Source organism: Melozone crissalis, unplaced genomic scaffold (genome assembly GCF_028551555.1).
Source record: "Melozone crissalis strain CALT ecotype California unplaced genomic scaffold, PUWL_Pcris_2 ptg000073l_1, whole genome shotgun sequence".
In the NCBI taxonomy this organism is placed as follows: Eukaryota; Metazoa; Chordata; class Aves; order Passeriformes; family Passerellidae; genus Melozone; species Melozone crissalis.
The window spans coordinates 6065187-6090557 of record NW_026535850.1 but is presented as its reverse complement, the minus strand read 5'-3'; positions in this window follow the sequence as shown (position 1 = coordinate 6090557).

The window sequence follows — 25371 nt, the reverse complement described above, 5'->3', positions numbered from 1 at the left end:
ACCTTCTCTTCAGGCCTGCACCAGCATTCCTCCTTCCTGACATCCACATTCTTGTTAGAAAACTGGGTCATTCAGGAGATGAGGATGCATGCAAAGATCTCTGATGGAAGTCAGAGAACCTCTATGGCCATCTCAGTATATGGAGGAGGACCAAGGTGTTTCTTCTCCCTCTTTTGTCAACTGAGAATTCTGACCAGCAGTAACAGAGTTTCTCATAAGGCCCCATTAACGAATGCACTGACACAGCCCTGGGGATGCCAGTGAAGGAAACCATGTGTCATGTAATGCGTGTATGAGCAAAGTCACCAGACCCCAGCTACAGCATGGGATAGTTCCACTCCCTTAGGACATGCAAAAATTTAAAGGACAAATGAAGGCTTCAGGTCAGAAAAGGCTGGAGCAGGAAAACATGAGGGGAAAAAAACAACCATCTCTGGAGGGGGAAACATCTCTGCCTGCTCGCGATTAGTCAGTGGAACTTGTCTCTACTCCTCTCCTGAAGGGATGCCTTTAGGTGAGCTTGGCATCTTCCACTGCTTTGGAGCAGAGCCAGGAAGATTCAAATAGACAGATAGACAGATCTCACTTTTATAATCTCTCTTTACTGTGCTGTGGTATTTACATTCTTTGAACAGAGAGAGATATAATTCTCTCTCCTAGGTTTTTTTTAAGGGAAGGTAGTGAGAAACTCAGAGAAGAAGAGAAAACAATTGTTATCTCTACTTGCTCTTCTTGTTGTTTAATACATGTAGAATGTGTTATAGTGATTGTTTACTGAAAGTGATTTGTTAATTGGATTTTAGTGATAGTTGTTTAGCTTGATTAGCTAATTACATAAAAGCTGTGTCATGACTGTCTGGAGACTGTCACCAGTTTTTCTTTAGTAGCTTTATAGTATAGTATCTCTTTAGTATAGTTTTAATATACTGCTAGTGTAATATACCACAGCTTAAGAAAGCATTTGTTTAACATTCTAAATCATAGAGCCAAAGCACATTATTCCCTATGGGGGGGTCACCCTGAATCAATTCTGTCCTTTCTGTCGCTACACACATCAGCACTCGGTAGCAGTGCCCCGATCAGCAGCCGTCCTGAACTTGCTCTCCTGTTGCTTCAGTAAGCCACACTCTTGGGGAATCTGGAGCGTGTGGGTCCTTATGGAATGCAACCAGACCCAGAGCATTGCCCTGGGAACTGCTCTCTTTGTGCATCTGTGCTCGGGCAAGTTCTTCTCTTGGACTCAACCACACTGATGGGGCTAAAGTGGCTGAAGTCAGAAATGCAGCCCAGCCCCTCCAGCTCCTCTAATCTCTGAGCACCAGCTGGAATGCAAGGGCATTGATTTCCTGCTCAGTTCCCAAACACAACACACACTGATTCCCTGGACTGCCAAAAGACACAGGAGCTGTTAACCTGAAAGTGATGTGTTTCTGCCAGTGCTGGGAAAGGGCAGGAAAGATTGAGAAAAAGCTCCCTTGCTCCCTGGAGAAGGAGAAATTACACAAGGCTTCTCCTTCTAGAAAACAAACAAACAAATAAACAAACAAAATGTGAAAGTGTTACCCACTCCGGTGTCTAAAGCACTTGGGTGCAGTGAAGGGATGTTTGGCAGGGAAACAGCCCTTGTGCTGAGCATTGGCTCTACGGATCTAAGGCAGGGATCTATGGAAGACTGCCTGAAGGTCCCTCAGAAGCCCCCATTGTCCAGGTTAAAGCTCCCTCAGCACCTCCTCCCTGGCCTTGTGCTGCCCCCCCTTGCCCAGCTCCCCTGTCCTTCTGTGCACACGCTGCAGCCCCTCCATGACTCTCTGCTTCCCAGGGCCCACAGCTGCACACAGCACTCCAGCTGTGGCCGCAGCGCTGCCCAGCACAGGCCACGCTCCCTGCCCTGCTTCTGCTGCCCCACTGCTGCTGGCACAGCCACCGTGCCCTTGGCCTTCTTGGCCCCCTGGCCCCACGCTGCCTCATCTGCAGCTGCTCAGGGCCGCCAGCCCTGCGTCCTTTGGGCCCACGCAGCTCCCCAGCCACAAAGGTGCCCATTGCACTTCAGATACTGCAGGCACCATTGCAAGGTGTACACCCTGGTTTTTGCATTACAAGACAGCAGTCAAGGACTTGCAGCTTGGCTCCCATTCTAGGCTCCAATGCAATTTTCAAAGCAAACTGCACAATAGAAGGTATCAACAGACACATGCAGTGTCTGGTTTTTGCCTCAGAAGAAGGGTTCAGAACTACTCCCTTTGTTTCTTTTGCCACACTAGACAAGGATGTTCCCCCACAGCTTCATGGACAACACAGTCATCTCCTTGCAGCTTATCAAAGACCAAGAAACAGGCAGACTCAGAGCACCTATCTGCTCTGCTACTGGCTGCTCTGCCTGAAGGGGCAAAAGAGCAACCTGGCAACAAAGGCACCAAAATCCCTGACTTCAAGCAGCAACTCTACATCCCCAGTGTGTCTCTGAAATACTCCCAAGGAAGCACACCCAAGAAGTTTGTGGGGACAAAGCACCACCAAGAGCTTTTCTGGTCAGATCAACATTTTTTAGTGCCTGCAGCAACTTGGCCAGTCTGTGCAGGGGGACAGGTCTCTCCACGCCACAGTGTCCCCTGTGTATCCAACAAGGCTGAGCACAGTGTCTTTGACATGCTCCCTGCTCTGGGAACAGGGAGCCTTCGTGCTTTAGGCTGGCCCCTATCAAAATGCCAGGAAGCTGGTGCCTAAACGTGACAGACCAAAGCCCATTGTCCAGCTGTCACAGGCTGGGGGCAATCACCAGGCCCTGGCAGGACTCCAGCACTCAGCATCCTCAGCCAGCACCAGCAAGTGGTGGCTGGTCAGAAACTTGCAGCTCTGCCCTGCACTAAAGACAGCAGCACACACAGCTGGCACTTACTGGCTCAGAATGTTCAGGCTGTGGTGTGAGCACAGCTGGAGGCCGGCGCTCATCCACCTCATTTGCCTCCTCTTCGGCCTCCTCTCCATGAGCAGAGGGAGCCAGAGGAGAGACTGCTGTTGGTTCTGGGATCTGTGGACAGACAGCAGTGTGAGGGACAGAAAGTTACCTATCATTTATAACCTTATTTCCATTCCGCACTTTATTCTATTCAGCTCTATTTCTACAACCAGCTCTGCTAAGGACAAATCAGAAACTTTGATAACAATGGGATTCTAAGTCACTGCAACTAAATTTAAATGGGCTAATTCAACAGAATTGCTAATAGTTCTGATTTAGACATTATGCCCTGGCTACTATCAAGAAGCAAGATTCTCCCTGCAAAATGAGCTTTTCATTCCTTGAAAGTTCTGAAATGGAAAATTAGGAAATAGCCAGCGATGCCTTTGTTATTGCTGCTGCAGACATGGAAATAATGGATTTTCTTTCAGCCTACCCAGCTGGCCCTCTACACTCTAGTGCCACAGACCAAGCTCACAGCTTGCTCTACAATTCCTAAGCACCAGGAACATGAAATGTTCCTTTCTCACTCACCTCAGGATCAGCACCTCTGAATACACGCTTCAGGTGACCTGGAGTGGGCAAGGGAAAATGAACAAGTGCTGTGAGAAAACTGCCTGGGCTGCTGAATCCAACAGAAGAGGTCAACCCAAACAGAGAGTATTTTTCTTTATCAACATCCCTCCACATGACATAGTTCTTTCACACAGCCAGCAAGAGATCAGGACAATAATCTTGGCTGTGCCTACACTTTGGCCTGTCTAGTCAGTAAATGAATACAAACATGATCAAGAAAATGCAAATTGTTCTTCAACACTCAATGCTTCTGTTCTGTCCAACAGATAAAGCAGCTTTTGTTCTCTTGTCTTTCAGGTACTTTTTTCAAAAAAGAAGTTGCATGCACTAATTCCCATTAAGTTGCTGAAAACAGTCACCCAGAAAAGCTTGCCCCAAATCCCCCTGAGCTGTGGCAGTTCTATTGTGAAACAGCACAGCAGCAGCTCCAGGCTCAGGAGCAGACACTCACTGCTTTGGCATTTGCACTTCACTGCAAAGGGAATCACTCTTTTAGCACTCAGTCAAGGGTCAAAACAGACAGTCAAAACCTTTCATTACAAAATTTAGAATAAAAGAAGCTTTCCCTGAGTTCTGGGGAGAATTACAAAGTCTTTAGAAGGCCTTCTGAGAAGGCTCCCAGTCTGCATTTTGGAAGTTGTCCTGCCTGTCCCAGCAAGCTGAGGAAATGACAGACTCTGCTGCCACAGACTCCCGTGGAGGGAACGGAAGCCCTGCAGGTTCCCCTGCAAATGCTGCCCCTGTGGCTACAGACACCCCCTTTTAGCTGAACCTCTTGACAGGAGCTTTACCAAACCAGAGGCATCCTAATGCTCTTTCTCTTTCAAAATCAACTCAGCCACTAAGAAAGAGCGAGAAGACATGCAAAAGCCAGGTTAGGTTAGGTTATACCCTAGCCTAAATAGAGTTGAAACCTCTACTTACTTGCCAGGCTGGTAATGAAATAGGCGGAATAAACAGTGCCATACATGGTGCAAACTGCAGCAGCGAGTTGCTCAATCATTGTAGCACTGTGCTTCAAGTTTACTCCAACCAAGACTCCTGTCAGTGTGCAGCTACACGTTGACAAAGGCCACAATCAGGAGGACGCTCCTGATCTGAGCAACCCCTAGGACTGCTCTGGCACTGAGGCCTTCCGTGCACCAAGGCAACCTTCTGATGTCACCACGACAATGTGGCAACCATGCCCTGATATCACAAAGCAAAGTATGACAAAGCAAAGCATCACAAAGCATATTAGTCTGTGAATTTATGCAAAGCAATAACCAGCCTTTCCTACAGCAAACACAAAATGGCCTTGGAAGTTCTCCTCTGACACAAAGCAGCACAAACTCCCCCCATGGGCCAAACCCTGTTGTTCAGGGATCCAAGAGGAACTCCAAGAGTGCCCGAAGCACCTACAGCCTGTACCCCAGCTGAGACCTCAGATGGGACACAAGCAAAGGAAACCAGACCAAGAAAATGGCCCAAAGCATTGTACAGAACCAGGAGAGAAAGCACTATTGGCATAGCAGCTGAAGAAATTCCTAACAAATCACCCCATATATCTGCATGTTTATAGGATGTTCCTAGGGCTGCTGTGTATGTACATCTCTTCCTCTGCTCTGCCTTTCTTCCCCTTTAGCAGCAGTCGAACTGGCAGCATCTGCCCGCCAGCAGCAGCTGCTCCAAGCTGGGAACGCCACTGGCGGTGCTGATTTCCAGAGGCTTCTGTGTGCAGGGGAAGCCAAGGCAGGAGCGGGTTGAACGGTGCTGGCGCTGCTGCTGCTCTGTGCCAGAGAGCCCCGGCTGGGCAGGGCACGCTGCCCACTGCGCTGCGGGCTCCTTCTCCTGCCACAGCTGGGCACACCTGGCCACAAGGCATGACAACTTGTGGGCAAGCCAAGGGGTTTCTGGGGCTGCACTGCTCTGCACACACCCAGCACACCTGCAGCACAGAATCTTAACCCTCAAACAGATAAACCAAAGGGAAACAGCTGGAAAAGATTTCATTTCAACCATTCTTTATGCTTCAATAGAAATGGCCAAAATGAAAGTTGCCGAGCAGGGCCGATCCACACTGCCAGCTCAGTGTGAGAAAAGAGGCATTACTTTATTTCAGTGCTGGGTGTGTGAGGAATCCCTGCCCTGAAACATGCACACCCACGTGTTAGTGTCCATAGAAATAAGACATTACTTTCATTACTTTTATTCATTACTTTGCTCAAACTCGCAGGCTAAACATTCTCACAAAGTATTTGACATGTTTAAATCACTTCCCCAAAATTACTGACATTTAGAGTAGGGGTCTCTTGCGGGTCTCTGCTGGTCATGTGGTGAACATCCCATTCCTCAAATTCTCCTTTAATGGTTAGGAGCCTTCTCCTCCTTGAATTCATTGCAGCTACCTCCTCAGTAGGCCCACTGTCTTTATTCTCAAGGCTAAGACATCCACTTGCACACATTACCCTGTGTGCTGTGAGGGAAGGTACGACTAAGCACTGCCTGGTAAAGCTTAACAAATTCACAATTTGTTGCAGGTCAACTCTTCCCCAACGTCTCTCATTCCTTCTCTGGGAACCAAACACAAGCATTTTGTGATCACTGAGCCCAAGGCCACCTCCAGCCCTCCTGTCACCCAGCAGCCCTTCTCTCCTCACAAACAGCAGGCCCAGCAGTGCCTTCCCTCACTGGCTCAGTCACCAGCTGTGTCAGGAGTTCTCTGTCACACACTCCAGGACCATCCTGGACTGTTTGCTCTCCGCTGCACTCTGTTGCCAGCAGACATCCCCACCCTGTTCCATGCCCCTTGCAGAACCCTGCACCTGCTGTCCATGGGCACCTGGCAAGGGGAGGCACTCACGGCAGAGATGCACCAGCTGCACTGGGCAGGAACCAAAACCCTCTGGCGGCACAGCTGCTGGCCTGGGTCTGGCACAGCTCTGCACGCCCCGCTCCTCACGGGCTCTGGGCTGGAAATGCAATTGCACTTTCTGCCTCATGGAGAAATACCAGGGCTGCACAAACAACGGCCAGCAGGCCACATGCCAAAGGCACTGCAGCATGGAGCTGAGAAGGAAGAAGACCCTTCCCCAATTCCTAACCATACCAAAACCACCATCATTGGGACTTTTAATCTTCTGAATGTAGAGTTGATTCACAGGGTGACAAGGGAATCTTCCAATGGAGTTGAAGCTTGGTAGAGTTTTTATTCTGAGTCCTACTCAGACTCTTGATTTGAAAATTGATTTTAAAATATTTTTTTAAAGGCCGTGCAGTCATATGGTTTTGTTCTAATACCAAAATGGCTAGATGAAATGTACTGGCATTTTAATTGCATCCAAACTGATTCGTCTGTAAAAGCTTTCCTGCAGAATAGCCACTAAACAAGAAATGAAAATCTGTGGACTGTTGACTTTGCAAATTTCTACTAAACTTATAAGACAATGAGGCATTTTTAGTCAGATCATAGAGCAAATTAATTCCTATGGATAACTTGATTTGGATAAACATGTTGATTTCAAATTAAAACTGCCAGCACGTACTAAGTGGAAATCTGAATACTCACTTCTATGAGCTCTGAATTATTAGATGGTCATTGTTCGCCATATTAACAAAAAATGACACTCTGGCTATTTTGTTTACTTACAGTCAGCTCTTCAACACTCTTTGTAACATCAGAAAGAGAGTTTGTAGCAATGTGAACCATGGGTTGGTGGGGCATTGCAGAAGGCTCCTATGCCAGCACTAAACGTTCACATTTACCATGGCATCACTTCCTGCCTTTAATTCCAAGCTACAGCTCAGTTCCTGCAGTATAGATTCACACTTGTAGTCTGTATTTGCAGCTGGTTCTTACTTCCCTGTCCAGACAAAAATCATGCTGAGATCTCAAATCAAAATAAAACAAGGAGAGAGTCAGGTTCTGGACAGGTATAGCAAGAACTAAGAGATTTTTTTGCAAATATGTTGAAAAGCAGTTTATAAATGCTGCAAAAATGGCAGATTAAAGACTTGCACTCTAACTTGCAAGCTGCGGTTTGCCTGTTCTTTCTGGACTGATTTCTTGAGGCCAGACACTGAACCTAATCAGTAAGAAAATCAAAACAACAGGAGTAGTTTGGAGAATATTGTAAATTATTCTATCATGATGCTTTTTGCCTAAAAGTTCTGGCCATCATCCGATTGGAGTAATTAGAGGAGATCGAAGCCATCACACTGTGCCTGTGCACACAATTCCTTCCCAGGAGTAATCCATGAAGTAACGCTGACAAACCCACACCAGCAGCTGCTGCCACACAGTCATGAAGCAGAGAATATGTATTTCTGCTACACTTCAACAGCTGAAGATGCCTCTGCTGAGCTAATTTTAGTGACTGCTCACCACAGATGAGACCTTGTGGTCAGTCTCCAACAAGTCAGGGCAGGTAATATTCTGCCTAAATGAAGTAAGTCTAGCAATACATAGACCATGGGGCCTGAGGAAAGCCAGCAGCTGTGGGAGATTTAATTTGTTTCCATATCTTTCTTTTTACTAATTTATTGCAGTCTATTATTTAAAGAATGGAAACTTTTGGCACACCATTGGCTGGAAGGTTGGTCAGTCTTCCATTCATGACTCCTCTGAAAGCATCACCCCAGTGTTTTTATCAGTAGCTCTTCCATCATCATGGCTCACACAGCATTTCCTGCAGCTCTTGCTGGAGTCAGGGAAAGGCACCAGGAGAAGGGGGAGAAAGCTGTGTGCAGAGACTGTGTCAGCTGAAGAGACATTTGTTTCCTCTGATTTGGCTGAATGGCTGCAGGAACCTTGCTGGCACTGCTGGCGGGGTGGCCTTTTGCAGGGCTGGGCAGAGTTTGGGGCCCAGGATCCCTCCTCTCAGTGGGACACCAGGGTGAGCAGCCCCTGTCCCAGGCAGGAGCAGAGGTTCTGTGGCTCTGCCCTGGGCACAGGGACCTGCCACTGCCATGAGCTCCTGCCGCGGCTCCTCTGGGGCAGCTCCTGCTCTGCAGTGATGATGGGCGCAGCTGGGGGTGGCTGCAATGGAGGGTGGCTTCCAGTGGGCTCTACTGGTCTGCCACACTGGAGCCAGCAGAGCTTCTGGAAGGAGTCTCCTCTTGTGAGCTGCTGGAGCTGGAGCTGGCACTGGCCACAGCGCCGCTGTGTTCATCCCTGACAGGAGCAGAGCACAGCAGCCTCTGGGCCTCCTTGCTGCACGATGGCAGTGAGGAGGCCATGGACCACAGGTTCAGTATGTGTGACTCAGTTTCCTCATAAACTGTGCTGAGAAAACCCTGCATCCCTCCTGACAGATCTAAGACACTCCAAGAAATCTGTTGGCACAGTGGGAACTCAGAATTGTTTGCATTTTGAACAATTGTCTTATGAGTGCTTTTGATTGTTTTTGTCATTTTTTGTTGATTCAGTTGATCCTTCAGAGAAGCTTTCCTAATAATATAAAACACAGGGAATTGTGGAGACCCTGGGGGGAATTCCCTGGTCTAAGGAGACACAAGAAGCTTCCCTCAAAAAGCTGTTAGACCCCATTGGCTCCTTCCCCTGTTCCTGTGTCTGTTCCTGTGTTCCTGAGCCACACCTTCCCTATTCCCTGATTGGCCCCCTTATCTTTGTACTGCCCCGAGATCAGGGTCAGCCCCCGGGCCCCTGTGGAGACAAAGTGAGACCCTCTGTGTGTGGGTGCTGGGACCTGAACATCTCCCTGCACGGCTGAATAAAACATCTGTGGAGATTATGCAAAGGTCCTTTTAGCTTCTTTACCCTGGACTGTGCTAGCAGCAATTCAGACTGCTACAGAGGAGAAGCTGCAGTACTGGCACCAAGATTTTGGCAACTTGACCATAGGCACAGAGGGCGTGCAGGATGCTGCTCTATGAATTCCTTAACCAGCCATCTCTGGTGCTGGCATATTCCCTCCAGCTTCTGGTGCAGCCAGGGCCACCTTTGGTCCAGCAGATGACATTGTTATTTGAAAAATTCGGCCCACTCCTTGGGCAGGAGGCCATCCACAGGCTCTGGTCCTGCAGCCCCTGCTCAGCTGGGGACAGTGTTCCCTGTGGGGAAGATGGAGCAGCCATCACAGGGTCTGGGGGGCTGCTTTCAGCAAGGGGGCCAGGCTCTCTCCCTGCTGGACTCCAGCAATTGTTTAGGGGAGCTGATGGCACATTGTATGTAGTCCTGTTCATCCTACTCAGAAAACCTGACAGCTTCTATCATTCTTCTGCAGAGTGGGCATGCTGGATTTCTCTTTGCCCACTGCAGGATGCAGCCCAGGCAGAACTAGTGGTGACAGGGCAGAGAAAAACTCACATCCTTCTTAGTGCCCTGGCAGATGGGGCAGCTCCATTCTGTCCCCATGGCCATGTCTGTCTGTCCCAGCAGCAGGGAAGAGCTGAGGACCATGAGCTGCTCTCATTTGCAATCTTGCTTGGCCAGAGCCCAAGCTCGAGCCAGAGTGCTCCAGGCTCTGTCAGTGCCCAAATAGAAGCAGGAAGGGATGTTGTATCACAATCCATTCCTTGGTGAAGGAGGTCCATAGCAGCCTCAAGAGACACCTCAGACACTCAACAGTCAAGGCAGTAACATATGGACAGGACACAGATGGCAGTTCATGGCTGGGAGAGCATTCGTAGACAGATCCAAGGACAAATTTCCCAGGAACTCTCCACAGCTCTGGGATCTGCCCATCAGCTCTGTCAGAAGCTGCAGCAGAACAACCAAAGTCCTAAAAAGCAGCTTCCAGACACTTTTCCTACCATCCTGCCTGAGCAGCCAGGTTGCTTGCTGCAAAACACTCCTTTTCTCCTCTTCCCCAATGCCCTGTGGACACTTGCAGCCAAAATAAAAAGCTCCTGGCCCTCTGTGTGATGTGATAATACAGTTTTTATATTTCCATGCTGGGATGAAAGAAAGCTGTGCTGTGGGTCAGGAGAGGCCAGGACCCACTTGGCCTTCCTGCAGGCTGAGGGGGTCCCAGCAGACATCCTGCTGCTTTTTTGGGGAATGTGTGAGGGGGAGTGGAGGGGGTGACAGAGAGGCCGAGATCATAGAGTGGAAACTCAGCTCCAGAGTGGCAGTGCAGACTCTCCCTGCTGAATGCCTGCTGGGGCTGGCAAAGAAGGAAAATGCCCCAATAACAGCCCGGTGGCACTGTGCCTCAGGGACAGGTACAGGGAGGTGACAACAAACAGCAGCATGGCCCGGTCTCACAGCTCCTAGGAAGCAGTGACAGAGGGGCCTCATGTGCCAGAGATTTCAGAAAGGCTGTCGTCTCAAATGGCCACTCTGAAACCCCTCTCTTTGCCTCTTGGGTTTCTGAATGCTTTTGACAGCCACAGCATCCTGGGGCAACGCGTTCCACGATTTCATTAAGCGCTCCTTGAAAAGCAACTCCCATTGTTCAACTGAGCTGCCAGCCTGGTCATTTCAGAGGGTGCTGCCTTGGTGGAGAGAAAAATCAATCTTCTGCCTTTCAGGGAGCTGAAGGAGAAGGGACTCTTCAGCATCAAACACCTGGCTGGGTCCCATTCAGAGCTCCTGCTTTGTAGACTTGGTGAGGTTTGCTTGGCAGTTACCAGCGAGGAGAGAACATTGTTCTGAATTGTCCCCCATACTTCATACACAGTGTGTAGAGTAGGTATGTGCTTGTTCATCTCCATGTGTGCTCAGGGTCTGCCTTCATTTCTGGTTTTAGACCTGAGATTTCTAATGTCTGTCAGCTATCTGTAGGATCTGTGGGCACATGCAGCTGTAACTACTGGCAGGTTGGGTATCTGACACTCATCTTTGAGTGTGGTGCCTTTATAATGCAATGTGCAAATGCAGAAAATGAGACACTAATGACGTTATTTGCCAGAGTCCCAGTCTCTCCCCAAGCTGTAATTCAACACTGCAAATTATTCTGTAGACCTGAGCCTGTGTTTTCTGTTTCCTGGCTGAGTGCTTCAGCTGCTGGTGTGGGTTTTTTGAACAGGAGCACCTGACTCTTTTATCTTTATCACCTGTGCATTTATGATTTGAAAGCAGCCCTTGATTTATTTTTTAGTAAAAGGGCCTAAAATCAAAGCTGTGGATATTTTAGAAGCGTTAAGTAGAACACTGAATGAAAATTTTTATTTTAGGCCTGCAGTGAGCAGGTCTGAGGCCAGAAATTGGTGCCAGAGTAAGTGCCTTTCTGTGCTTGTGCTCTCCTGCTCTTCCTGTAATTTTATGTCCCTCTGGACACAGTAGGACGTGTTGTCATTTTCTGGGACTTCTGTTGAAGGCAACTGGTTTTCTTTTCAAGGTGATTCCTATGTTTCCCCTCATGGCTTCCCCAGGTGACCAACCTCCGTTCCAAGGTGTCCTGCTCTGCCATTGTCACTCTGGGAGAGCTCTCTGTGACCTTGAAGAAGGACATGGACTCTGAGGGGGATGAGGTTGCTCGGGTCCCTCTCCAGATGGTGTCCAACTCCCCAGAATTTGTTCAGAAAGCAGCCAGTCAGACCCTGGGGATCCTGGTGGAGAATGCGACTCCTGCACGAGCAGTGACTGCTCCCATGGACATGGGAGTCAAGTAGGTTCCTTTTCTTTTAGTGATATTCTTCACCTTTGTGTGTGTGGGAGGGAGAAGGGATGAGACAGAGAATGGGAATGGTGGGAGGGAAGGGTCCTGTATCCTGCATCTCCTGTGAACTCAGTGACTTGATTCTCCAACCAACCTCACTTCTTTCCTCTTGTCACCTATTTCTGCCCTCCTGCAGCCTATTAGTTCTCAGAATCACAGAACTGGAGAATATGGGGAGTTGGATGGGCCCATCAGGACCATCAAGTCCAGCTCCTGGCCTTGCCCAGAACAGCCCAAGGGTCACACCAAGTGCCTGAGATTGTTGTCCAAATGCTCCTTCAACCCTGTCAGGCTTGGTGCTGTGACCACTGCCCTGGGGAGCCTGTTCCAGTGCCCAACCACCCTCTGGGTGAAAACCCCTTTTTCCTGATGTCCAAACTAAAGCTCCTCTGACTCAGCTTCCTGCTGCTTCCTGGAGTTCTCCCAGTCTGTCAGATTTTCCTAGATGTGGTGACTGATGGGGAAGGGAAAGTGCCTGCAAAGGCCAAGGATAGAGCCTTGTGCTTTTGTGGGCAGAGGGACAATTGCAATTGCAACTGTGACCAGTGTTTGGTATTTCACAGTGCTAACCAGAGAGGCCCTGAGAAAACCATGTCTCCTCATGATGCCATTAACTTGAGAAATGAAGAGGGTCCTTGCTGGGGCGTGGAGCACATGGGGGACAATCTGCTGGGTGTGGCACAGCCTGCACTGCAGGTGCAGCTCCTGCCAAAGGAGTCTTGTATGACTGTCCTGGCCTTAGAGCTCTACTTTCTATTCCAACTGATGTTTCATGTTAGCCTTGACATGATGAATCACTTTACAGGCACCTTCACAGGCTGACTGCCATGGGACAGTTGAAGCAAATGCTGCCTTAAATGTTGGTGCTGGGCCTGCTAGTTCCCAAGAGACACTCTCTAGAGCAGGACAGCCTGGCTAAACTGCCTGCCACCCTTTCCTCAGCTTTGCAATAGGGTAAAAGATTCAGATGGATCCATTGCCAAGCCTCACAGAAGAAACAGGCTGCATTGCGGGATATTCTGCAACTTCATGGCCCACAACGTGTTTTCCCTGCATTTGTTGTTTTCCAAAGTTCTGCAGATTTGGGGATAAATGGCTGGAAAGAGCCTCAATCCTGCTGCAGCTCTCTAAAGTGAGTGCCCTCTGATGGGTCAGCATCAATTGTTCTTAATTTCTAAATTATTCATGTGTCATCTATTTCTTTAATCTTTCTCAGAGTAAATACTGTGAAAGAAATTGAGTATCCGACAGTGCAGGGAGACTGAATTCTCCCTCTTCCGTGCAGGCAGGCCTTGTGTACAATGCTACCTTTGTGTTTCCCTGAGGCCAGAACCTTGTGCAGGTGCCTGAAGGTGCAGGGAGAGCCCAGGCTCCTTCCCCCAGCCAGGGCAGGGAGCAGCTCTGGCCAAGGCCGGTGCTGCTGCTGCTCCTTGTCCCTGTGCCCAGGGTTTGCTCTCTCCTCCCCAGCAGCCGCCCCGCCCCGGTGCGCGAGTGTGCGGCCCAACTCCTCCTGTCCCTGATGGAGAGAATTGGAGTCACCCAGCTCGCAGGCACAGCCAGGGCTGAGAGGCTGCCACACGTGGCAGGGAAGCTTGCTCAGGACTGCCGCAAGGACACAAGGTAATGATCTTCATTTCACCTCCCAAAACAGGAAAACTGCTTTGTGTCTGGCTATAAAGGTGAAACCATACAAGAGTGGAAACTAAAGAGAATATGAAGTTACCTCACGGTGTGAATAAGGGTCATAGAATCATGGAATATGCTGAGTTGGAAGGGGCCCATCAGGGTCATCGAGTCCATCTCCTGGCCATGTGCAGTGACCCCAAGAGTCACTCCATGTGCTTGAGAGCATTGTCCAAACTCTTCTTGAGCTCTGTCAGCCTTGGCACTGTGACCACTGCTCTGGGTTGCCTGGGCAAATGGCTGTACTGGGAAACCTGAGGCTGGCCAGCAAAAAGGAGCATAGCCACCTTTTTCCTGTGACTTGAAGGATTCTTTACTGAGATCAAAAGATCTCAGATCAGCCAGTCCAACACTTTTGTTTGGCCTCAGGTGCACAACACAAAGCCAAAATGTTGGCTAATGTTCATCACTGAAGCATCCCAAACATCCATTTCTCATTAGCTTCAGACTATCCTAGAAATATTTCAGGCGTCTTTAGCCAACATATTCAGTCTTTCTAAATCTGTTCTGCAGATTTCTAGAATGCTGTTATCTGTGGCTCAGTGAGCTCCACGTTTCTTCTTGAAGAAAACTGTGGTTTCCTTGTAGCAAAATCCACCCCAACCACCAAAATCCCCTTCCTTTGGTGATGAAATTCCCATGAATCGCTGCCAAGAGCAACTAGCAGAGCAACTAGCTGTCCCTGTGCATACCCATAGTATAGAATTATCAAGAGGATGCATGAGGTGCTTTGTCCTGGCTTCCCTGCCAGTTAAAGAAAGGCAAATTACTGTGCAATGGCAGCAAGACACTGCTAATAGGCTCTGACAACAAAGCAGATGTGTTTTGCTTGTTCCCTGGGATCCTTTGATGCCACAGAAGCACACCCCCAGTTTCAGAGTGAAATGCTATTTTTCTGTTGCCCCATATTCTCCTCTTGCCTCTTGTGTTCAGCTGACAGCACTGTGCAGTGTCAAGTGAGGTAAATCTCCCTCTTTGCTGAGTAGGTAATGCCTTCTCGTGCAAGGATTGCACCTGATGAGTTTAAGGCATCAGCCTCTTCTGTTAACACTCTTCCTTTGTTTGTTCACTTTTCTTTTGCTTCTTTCCTTCCTTCCTGCCTTCCTTCCTTAGGCATTATGGACAGGAGATGGTGAAGATTTTGCTCAATCATCAACAATTTAAAATGCTTTTGGAACAATCTCTTTTCCCCCATGACCTGGAAGATATTCTGACAAGAACTCAGAAGAAAGTAAGTGCTTGGCAGGAGAAATGTCTCCTTTGTGCAAGTATTGCCTCTGCTAATATGAAATCAAAGATACCCAATCTGTCTTTAGCTCTATCCTGTTCTGCTGAATCATTTTGCTCCTGGGAATGAGCTGTTAATCCTCAGCCTGTTCATCTGCAGACCACAAAGGAACTGATATTATTAGGGAAAAGTGGGGTTTTGAATATTTTCAATATCGGTCACAAAGAGGAAAGGGAAAGAGGAGAAAATGGGTTTACATTTAAGTGTAAGCCCCCACCATGCTCTCCCTACTCTGCCCCCTGTAAAGCAATTAAGTGAGAATTGTGCTTCTGAAGATACAAGAGTCTTTGCAAAGGACACTGGAAGTAGTAGTGCCAAGAAAATTCCCAAATTTACAAAAGATGTCCAGGTCAATCCTAGTTACTACAATGACTGTCTGTCTTTTGGGAATACTGCCCTGCTGTCCAGCCCTGTGGAGTTGGAAGAAGCTTGGTGAATTCAGCAGCATCGAGTGAAAAATCCTTTGTTTGTTTGGGGGAGGATTTTATATTTTTTTAAATCGACATTAAAGAAGGGAGCCTGCCTTTGTGCAGGCACAGGGAGAGTGAGTGTTGAACCAAATCGACTTCCAACACAACGGGCCAACCCCCAAAAGAGTCCAATTTTTTCTGTTGATTCCTTTACAAACACTTGTTGCCTACCAGTTTGCATTATTCCCATTTATGCTCAAGACTAAGGAATTTGGGATTTTAGACTGCTGCTCAGTCTGGCAGCACCCATAACCTGCCTTGGGCTATTGAAAACAAAGAGTTGGCATCACTGAATCTCTGGTCTGTTTCCATCTGTAAGTTAGGAAATGTTTCCCTAAGCCTTGGTAGCAGTGATCCTGGTTCTAACTTGTGTTTTCAACAGGGAATTTCCTGTTTTATATTCTAAAGATTGATGAGGTTTCTCTATGTCTTTGTAGGGGATGGAAAACCAGAAGGGTGAAGGCCCATCTGTCAAGGAGCCGGTGAAGGAGAGGAACGATGGCTCAAAGAAGCCCCAGGCCACATTCTCTGCTAGCAAACGGTACTGAGCACTTTTCTTAGATGTGACAAAGCACATGGCAAGCTTTACATGTCTCTTCCTCAGGAAAAACTTTCTGGCAGAGATGACCAGTGCCACAGATTGTTTCCTTTCCCCACTCTAGATATGCTCTAGGATAAAAAATGTCTACTTCTGCATTGTGCTGAACACAACTTCTCTGGAGGGGTTTCCACAAAAATGGAGAGACAAAAAGACACCCATTGTGACCTGTGTGCCCTGGCAGCCATCTGAAGATAGATCAGATGCATCTCATCCTTGGTTTTCCTGAGTGAGCACTGGTGAGAATGTCACTTGCAGATTGTCTGCCATAACGATTAACATGAAGTCCACGTTGTTCTTCAGAGCCTCATGATTTTCCAGCTTGAAATCACATGATTAGGGAAGCTGCTCAAGATGTTTTGATCACAATTAACTGAAGGTATTGTCTGTGGCTGCAGCTCTCTCCATAGAGAGCAGCAGGCACAACTTTGCCAGGCATTGTCCTGGGGAAGGATGTTAGAAGATCAGAGAAAATAATGAGAAACAATTCTTATCTTCACTTGCTGCACCTGTTGTTGTGAACATGTGGAATGTGGTATGGAGATTTGTTTACAAAAGGGTAATTTCTTAATTGGCCACTGGTGATGGTGTTTTGGATTCAATTGACCAATCTGGTCTGTGTGTATCAGACTGTCTGTAAGGGTGATGAGTTTCAGTATAGTATAGTATAGTATAGTATAGTATAGTATAATAAAGTGATTGATCAGCCTTCTGGAATCACGGAGTCAATGCTAATTATTTCCTCGACAGGGATGCCATGCTGCGATAATTAACACCACCAGGTCCTCATTTGGTTTTATTTTCCAGGGTGAAATCTCCCTCTGATGGACACCTCCTACACTGTGCAAAAGCCCAGGTCACGTCACCTCCAGCTGTGGAAGAAACGGAGCTGCTCCAGAAGCTTTACCATCTCCTGGAAGCCAAGGGGTTTCAGACAAGGATGGAAGGAGTGGAACTCCTCCTAGACCTGTGCAAAACCAGCCCCCAGCTCATCTCCACTAACATTGCCCAAGTATGTAGGGTATCTTCACTGCTCCTTTCCTTTAGCTCCTTTCCTGAGCCTGTAGCAGCAAAGTTAATTCAGTGTGTCTTGGCACTCTGTCCGGGCTGTTTGGGACACTCTGGTCCCTCTTACCCAGAAAAAATTTAATTCAGGTCCAGGCTTCAGGACAAGTTGTTTCAGTCCCGCTGTATTTGTCTGGCGGGTGCCTATTGATGCTGTTCATCAGATGATGGCAGAATTTTCTGCTGGTGTAACTGCTGCTCTCTCCTACTCCCAGCTGGGTGAAGTGAAAGGAAACCAGCCCCTGAAAGCATGGCAATTGTTCTCTAGACCAAAAATGGGTTTGCATAGGGAAGAGAAGTATCAGGCTGGGTTGGTTTAAACCCAGTTGCTTTTTTTAAGAACACTTCTATATACTCCATCTTGTCTTACACAGGCACAGCTCTGGCTACTCATTTCCCTCCTTGTTCCTATTCCTCTTGGTAAAGACAGTGCTCTCCCTTCTTGGGGGTCTGTTTTTCTCTTTGGAAAAGGAGGAAAACAGCTAAGGACTCATCTCTGCCTTCTCCTCCCAGTAGCTGCTTTTTCCCTTTTTCCAGGAAAAGGTGCCTGATAATGAGGCTGTCAAGGGACTGAACCTGCTCTAATGAGAGCTGTACAGCACATGACATTTCAAAAGTCTACTTGTTACTTAGAGAAATGGTCCGGATCCTGGAAGAGTTGATCATAGCCCTGCACTGCTCCAGACACTGGCTCTGAGACAAACAAAAGAAAACTTAGATCTCCTCCAGCCATAGTTTTGGCAAAATCATAATTGCCCTCAGTACTTGAGGCAACTGTATAGAAAACCGGGCATTGTAAATATCTGCTTCCATTCAAAGCAAAGGTACTCTTTAGCATTAATAAATTGAATTAATTTAATGATTTATAGATGGAGAGAAATACCATAGGAACTATCCTGTCCCCAGCCAAACCTCCTAAAAACAGAAGAAAATCTTTCAACCAGCATGAGGTTGTGCCACCATTCCAGTGAGTTGCCCCCAGGAAAACAGTGAAATTGTGCAAGTGAGTGCTGACCTGACAGAAAGAATCACTTTCATCTTTGACATTGTTGACTGCTACAGCCACTCTTCAAACAAGGACATTTGAATCCAGCTTTCACGTTGCTTGTTCTCTTCACAGATTTTTGAATATTTTGTCCTGAGAATATCTGACAGCCACAAGAAAGTGAAGCAGAGGGCGCTGGACGTGCTGGCTGAAATCACAGGAGCCCTGAAAGATGCCCTGAACCCGGTGATCATTGGTTTGGTGGAGGGAATAACAAAGAACCTGAACTCAAAGGATGCCAGGGTTCGTGGGGCAGCTGTGAAAGCACTGGAAGAATCCATTGCTCATTTGGGTAAGGCTGAGCCCTGGCAGGGACTCTCCTCAGCTTCGTCTCTGTCTCTCCTGCGCAAGAGAGCGCTGAGTGCCTTGACAGCTGCTCTTGTCTGTGGAACACTGCAGCTGACACCCACCAGAGGCTGTGCGGGTGCAGTCCTTATGCACCATCCCCAACAGGCTGGAATGGGATCAGCATTTCCCAACAGTCCCAGGAGCCCTTGGCTCTGTGCTGCTTGTCTGAAGAGCAAGTCCTGGGCTACAGCTCTGCTACAGTTCAGAGGCAAAGGGGGTTTGGAGTTTGCTTGGGCCCCGTCTGACTTCCCAAATGAACAGCTTTGCTGTTGGCATGAAGGGACACTGACCCACCAGAGCTTCTGCAGAGCAGCCACCTGGGAGGCTCTACATTAGAGGCATTAGCTGCCTATTTTCCACTTTTCTTCTTTTCTTCTATTTTCAAAGGGGAACTTGTGATTCACCAAGTTCATTTCTTTAGAACAAAGAGGTATAAACCCAGCTGTCAAGGATGCCTTGTTCCACCTGTTGTTTTGCATGGGGCAAGGTGGCCACAGCAATTAACTGCATAGGCAAGGGCTGGTCCAAATTCCTTTGCCACACACATTTATGTCAGCTCTGAAAATTCCGTACTGGTGGAATATGCCTGAACAAAGGAGTGTTGAAGAGGCAGGTCTTCAAGGGGAGTTTCCACTTTCTCCTCCCCAGCTGCTTTGTGATCTCAGGAACTGCCTGACTCAGTGCCTTTCTGTGACCCAAGTATGGGGCTCTTCCTTTTTGCTCTGGGATGCAAAACCTTTCCACTGCTTCCATGTGACTGAACTCTTGAGGTCCCTGGTGTGAAATGTTTTAACACAGCTCCTGCTACAGCAGACAAGTTTGGATTTACAAATGTGAAAGGAGAGCTTTTCTTTTGGAATTTAAAACCCTGCCAAGTATGCTGGAAGGAAAGAAGAATAGGATTCAAACATCTGCAGAAATGTGCTTGATTTTATTAAATGGGGTTGGCCCTGCCCTTTCTCCTATGACCTGAGGAAAGTGAGCAGAAACATGTGTTTCCCTTGTAGATAAAAGTGTCACTGCTGAAAGAGTCCAGCCACCAATGGAATCACCTGAGTGGCCAAGCCCTGCTGGATGTCACCGAGCGTATCACAGGTACGGCCTCCCCTTCTGAGCCAAGAGCTCTTCCCAGGGAGCATTTACAAGGAATGCCTGTGAGCAGACAGCAGAGCAGCTCCTCCAAACCAGGAGGTGCTGAGCTTGTCCCTGCTGCCCCATAGCCAAGGCAGGTGGGTTGGGCAGGTTTTCCCTGGCTGCTGCAGAGCTGGGCAGCATCTGAGATGGGGGCAGCGCTCGGCCTGGGGCTGGGCTCTCACTGGGGCATCTCAGAACCACCTCCAGCAAAGGGAGGGCTAAAAATGCCCCAGCTGGCTCCTCTCTGGGGAGCTCAGGGACATCTGTGATCTTTGAGGGGAAATGGTGGCAAATGCTGTTTCAGGGCATCAGTTTGTTTTGTCCTCACAGATTTCTTGTTTTTCTCTTGGAAAGTTTTGAGGCTGAACCGTGCAGAGCCTGGGGGTCACAGCTTAGGCCAGAACTGAACAGAGGTATCAGAGGCACGGGTTTAGTGCAAGGCACCTCTGGGGCACAGGGACAGAAGCAGAGTGCTGAGGCTCCCTGCCTGTGCTGTCAGAGTGGCCTTGGACTGAGCCTTTCAGGGTGTGCAAACAGTGTCTGCCTGTGTCAGCGCTGTCCAAAATGCTACCAATGCAGCTGATAATTGATTCCTCAGAGGAGCTTGCTGTGTCAGCAAGAGCCAAGGAATGGAAAAAGGATAATCTCAATATATAGCAGAGAAGATGATTGATAGCCTTGTTTTAACTGGGGCTAAATCCACTGCTAATTATGCCAACATCTTTAAATGCAAGGTTTAATACACTTTGTGTCTTCATTAGGAATCTGAAAAGGGCATGTTCAGCGATTGGGAATGTCAAAGGCCCTTTAAAGAGCATTTGAAAAATATAGATCTCCAGCAATAGGGCATTTAGTTTAGCACTTCTTTTGATCTCTTTTTCAAATAAAGGAATTACCCATAAATTAGGACTACTTTAGAAAAAGCAGATGTTCTCTCTGAGATTTAGCAGGAACAGACAGCTGTTCCTCACATTCAGTAGTCACTGATGTCTTTAATTGCATTTAAATTCAAATGAATTCCCATTTTAAAATGGGTACCATAACCCTTTCCTGCTTAGCAGAATTGGTTTTGGGTACTTGCAGGAGCTCTTTCAATGTTGATGACTGCTGATGGATTAACAGAATAGAGAAAATGAAGTCTCTTCCGCCACAGAATATTAAATTGCTGCTAAATAACATTTTGTCCGATCAGAAAATAAGAATGGTCTCCAGAGCATTTCAGGTTTTCATCTCTTAGCCAAATGTGCCTGTTGCAAGGAGCCTGTTGCTACTAAACCTTTGTCCGTGTTTGATACAGTTCAGTTCAGAAAATGGGCAGAGAGATTTCAGAGACAATATGAGAAAACACTTGTGTTTTGGTTACATTTCAGTCCCCTGTGTAGCATTTTTCTTTCTCTATGCCCCTATTTCAGTGGACATATAAGAAAAAATGCCATTAACATTGGGAGGGGAAACGGCAATAAAATGTAGAGATGCCCAAATGCCAAGGCAATGGGGTATGGGTAATTCTCTAGAGATGCCCTGAGGTTTGAAACAGCTCTTTGTTGGAAGCCCCAAAAGCATTCTGCCAAAGACACCAGCTGGTCACTGATGTTTCTCATCCAGCTGTCAGGCAGCAGCCATCTCTGGTGGGCTGGAGTTTTGAGGTGAGTTCTAATCCTGCCCTTTGCTGTGTGCCACTGAGCACAGGGAAGAGCCAGATTAGGCATCTGGCACTTGACATCAAAGTTACAAAAATGGAATCATCCCTTTTATTAGAAATCTCTCCATTTCCTCTCTATGGTACATTTCCAAATCTTCAGTGTGGGTTTAGGCAACTTCTTAATGGAAATCCAAGGCAATTGGACATTTCATTCATTGTTCATGCGGAGATTGTGAAATAATTTAGGAAAGGTAGGAAGTCTGCCACAGGGCCAAGGCTCTGGTTGGAGCAATTAGTGCTGAGGGGTTGGTGGTTCTGTTTCCAGGATGATCAGCTGCTTTGCCCGTTTCTGGATCAAGGGGCTCTGGGTGCTATTTTGCTGCTCTTGGCCAGAGAGGCTGGCAAGAAGCAGAAGCAGCAGAGGCAGATCCCTGTTTGCAGTGAGGCTGGTGGGTAAGGAGCTGTGTCTCTGTCCCGGCAGTGCTTGTGCAGGGTGTTCATGCCAGGAGCCCTGAAGTCGTCCAGCGCGACGCCCTGCCCGTGCTCTGGTCCTGCCTGGGGAACAAGGCGCTGCCTGTGCGGAGCGCCAACGTCCGCACCGTGGCCACCAAGCTGGCCTCTGCCCTCTGCAAGGTGATGGGCACCCAGCTGAAGAAATGTGCTGCCAGCAAGCCTCCACATGTGCGGGAAAACCTCTCCAAAATGTTGGGCTGGTGAAGGCAAGATGTTCTCCAGAAGGCTGAGGAAGCGCTGAGTTGGACACCTCTGGATTTGCCTTTTGTGCTGTGCCAAAAATGACAAAATCCTAAGGAAGGGTGTGCATCTGTCCCCGCTCTCTCCATCACATTTCCTAGTCATGGCATGGGGGGCCTGAAGCAGCTCCAGATGGAGGACAAGGTGAAGGCAATCATGGCTCAGACTCACACAGAGGTGAGGGGGGAGCTGGGCCAATCCCGGCTGGGAGGAAGGGTCTTGTGGCAGCCCAGAGAGGCTGTGCACATTGCCAGGGAACAGCTGTGCCCTGCATGTGCCCCTGCACTGAGCTGTGCTGTGCCAGTGCCCCTGGAGCTGCAGGGCTGCTGAGCTGTGGGGCAGGCAGAGGAGCAGGAGGGTGCGTGTGCAGCTGAGCCATTCCTGGGGAGCACAGGGCTCTGGGCTCCCTGCTGTCCCAGGGCAGGCCAGGGGCCAGGCTGTGCCTGTGCCAGCTCTGGGCAAGTGGCTCAGGGTTTGCCCCGGCCTGCCTCAGTGTCTGCCAGCAGGAGCGTGTTTCCCTGTGCAGCTGTATAGACATTTCCAGGAAATGTGTCCCATGAAATATGGAGCTTCAGATTGCTTTAGGTTTACATGGTGGCCTCCGTTAAACTTTGCCTCTCTGTTAAACTTTGTGTCTCAGTTTTGCAGATCTGGCTGGTTACAGTCCTACCGAGAAGTTTTCTCCGGACACTTCCCAAGTTCCCTCACCCACAAAGTCCTCGCCTCCCGTCCAGAAGAGCTCTCTTTCCTCCAAGCTCAGGAAGAAGCTGCCGCCTGTGTGAAGAGTGTTTGAAGAATAGGACTGATGCGTTAGGCTTGATAGTTACAGCTGTACATATGTTCTGATCTTTAGATGTAGTTTTGAATTATCATGTTTTGATTGTATCTTTAAAATTTGGTGACATATTTTTAATTGGATATATTTTATTTTGATGATGAAAAAAATAAATTAAAAAAAAAAAATTTAAATAAACCAAGAGGAGAATGTGAGACCAGGACCTGCTAGCCTAGAGATTATGGGAGTGCAGCTCATTCAGTGTGCCAGTGTCTCACCACATCCTTTCCTCATTGGGCCTCTCCTCCTCCTCTTTGGCCATGGTTTCTTTGTGTCATTTGTGCTGCTCTTTGTTACTTGGCATTACAACAGAGTCACCTGTTGACCTGTTTGGGGGACAATGGATCCAAAAGATCCTATCTAGTCAAAGGTTTTCTACCTAGGTGTGTTCTGTGCTCACCAAAGGCCTGAGCAAAGAAACCAAGAGAAGTGTGCCCAAATCCCAAAGCTTTGCTCCTTTGCAATCTCCCACGGCTCTGGCTCACAGGTGTCTTCAGTCACAATTCCATACGTAAGAAGAGGTCATGTATTTCACTGGGAAACGATGCACTGCTTTGGCAACATCACCTGTATGTATATTTGCCCGGGACAGCAGTGCAGCTGTGTTGTTTGCACCTTGTTTGCAGAAGGATGAGTGCACTGGGCGGCCAATAACAAGTTACAAGGGTTCCTCCAATCTGCACTGCAGCCTGGGTTCCATTCAGCCCCGAGCTAGGGGATCATTTGTTCCCATGGACCAGTGCTTGCCAGTGGAATGAATTCCTGCACAGTTGGAAGAAGCAATTCTGGATTCAGCTCCAGCTCTTGGTGGGCTGCATGATCATTGACAATGCTGCCCTTCCAGAAATTATTCTGCAGTTTCCTTTCATAGTCATTTGAAGCTTTGAAACTTCACATTTCAATTTGCTTTGCCTTAGGGAAAAACACTTCTGGGCCCAGTGCAAACTGTAACCTTCTGACAGCAAAGTGCTCATGATTGCCAGCTTCTGATGTTACAGAATGTCACCTGGCTGCATGAGTTTGCTTAGCTCTGAGTCTAGTCCCGGCCTAGTAAAACAGTTGGTAGCTCTATACCTTCCTTTCTCTTCCTCCCTCTTTTTCCTTATTTTTCCCTTTTCCCCCAGTTCCTCCTCAATGCATTTTGCTGTGGTTATTCAATAAAGGTACATTTGTTTTGGTTATAGCAGCAACTCTCTGTACCGTGTCGGTTTTTTTTGCACTCTGAGATCAACCCACAAACTACCACAAAATCCGTTCGTAAGGATGGATCGTGACACTTGTATACATACTATAGAAACCTTCTATCAAACCTTAAAAATTCTTTACAAATTCATTTCCAACTTTGCTGGGTCTGGCACCGCCCAGTCTGGTGTTTGCTGCCACCACCAGTGCCCAGATCTGGAAATTCCCTTGTTCTGGCAGAGCCAAATCCAGCAATTTTCTGGTAAAGAAAGCCAAAATCTGGCAATTTCTGCTGCCGGCACGGGCAATGCCAAGATCTGGTGTTTGCTGCCACTGCCCGTACCCCAGTCTGGACATTTCTTATTCCAACACAGCCCAAGTGCAGCAATTCTTTGGAAAAAGAAGACAAAAGGCAGCAATTTCCTGGTGCCAAGACTGTCACCACCCACACCTGGTGTTTGATGGCACCGCCCATGCCCAGATCTGGACATTTCCCTGTGCCGCCACAGCCCAAGTGCAGCAATTTGCTGGCAAAGAAAGCAAAACCAGGCAAATACCTGGTGCCCACACTACTCTGATCTCGTGTTTGCTGACACCATCAGTGCCCAGATCCGGAATTTTTCAGATGCCTGTACAGCATAATTCTAGCAATTTCCGGGCACAGAAAGTTAATATTTGGCAATTTCTCAGTGCCAGCACAACCCAAATGCAGCAATTTTCTGGCAAAGAAAGCCAGAACCCAGCAGCTTCCCAGTGCTGCCACCAGCACCACCCAGGTCTGGTGTTTGCTGCGCAAGTGCCCAGATCTGGAAATTTCCCAGTGCTGGGAAATTGCCCAAGTGCAGCAATTTGCTGGCACAGAAAGCCAAAACCCGGCAACTTTCTGCTACTGGGTCTGGCACCGACCACATCTTGTGTTTGCTGCCCCAGTACCCAGATTTGGAAAATACCTGGTGCCAGCACAGCCCAAGTCCAGTAATTTGCTGGCACAGAAAGCCATAATTTTGAACTTTGCAGGTTCTGGCTCCAGCATCATCCAGCTCTGGTGTTTGCTGGGACCGCCAGTGCCCAGATTTGGAAATTTCCCGATGCCTTCACAGCCCAGGTCTAGCAATTTGGTTTTAGCTAGCTTAGGCAGAGAAGTTCCTTTGGACTGTGACTTTCCTTTTTCTTGGAATTGTTTAAACCTGCTC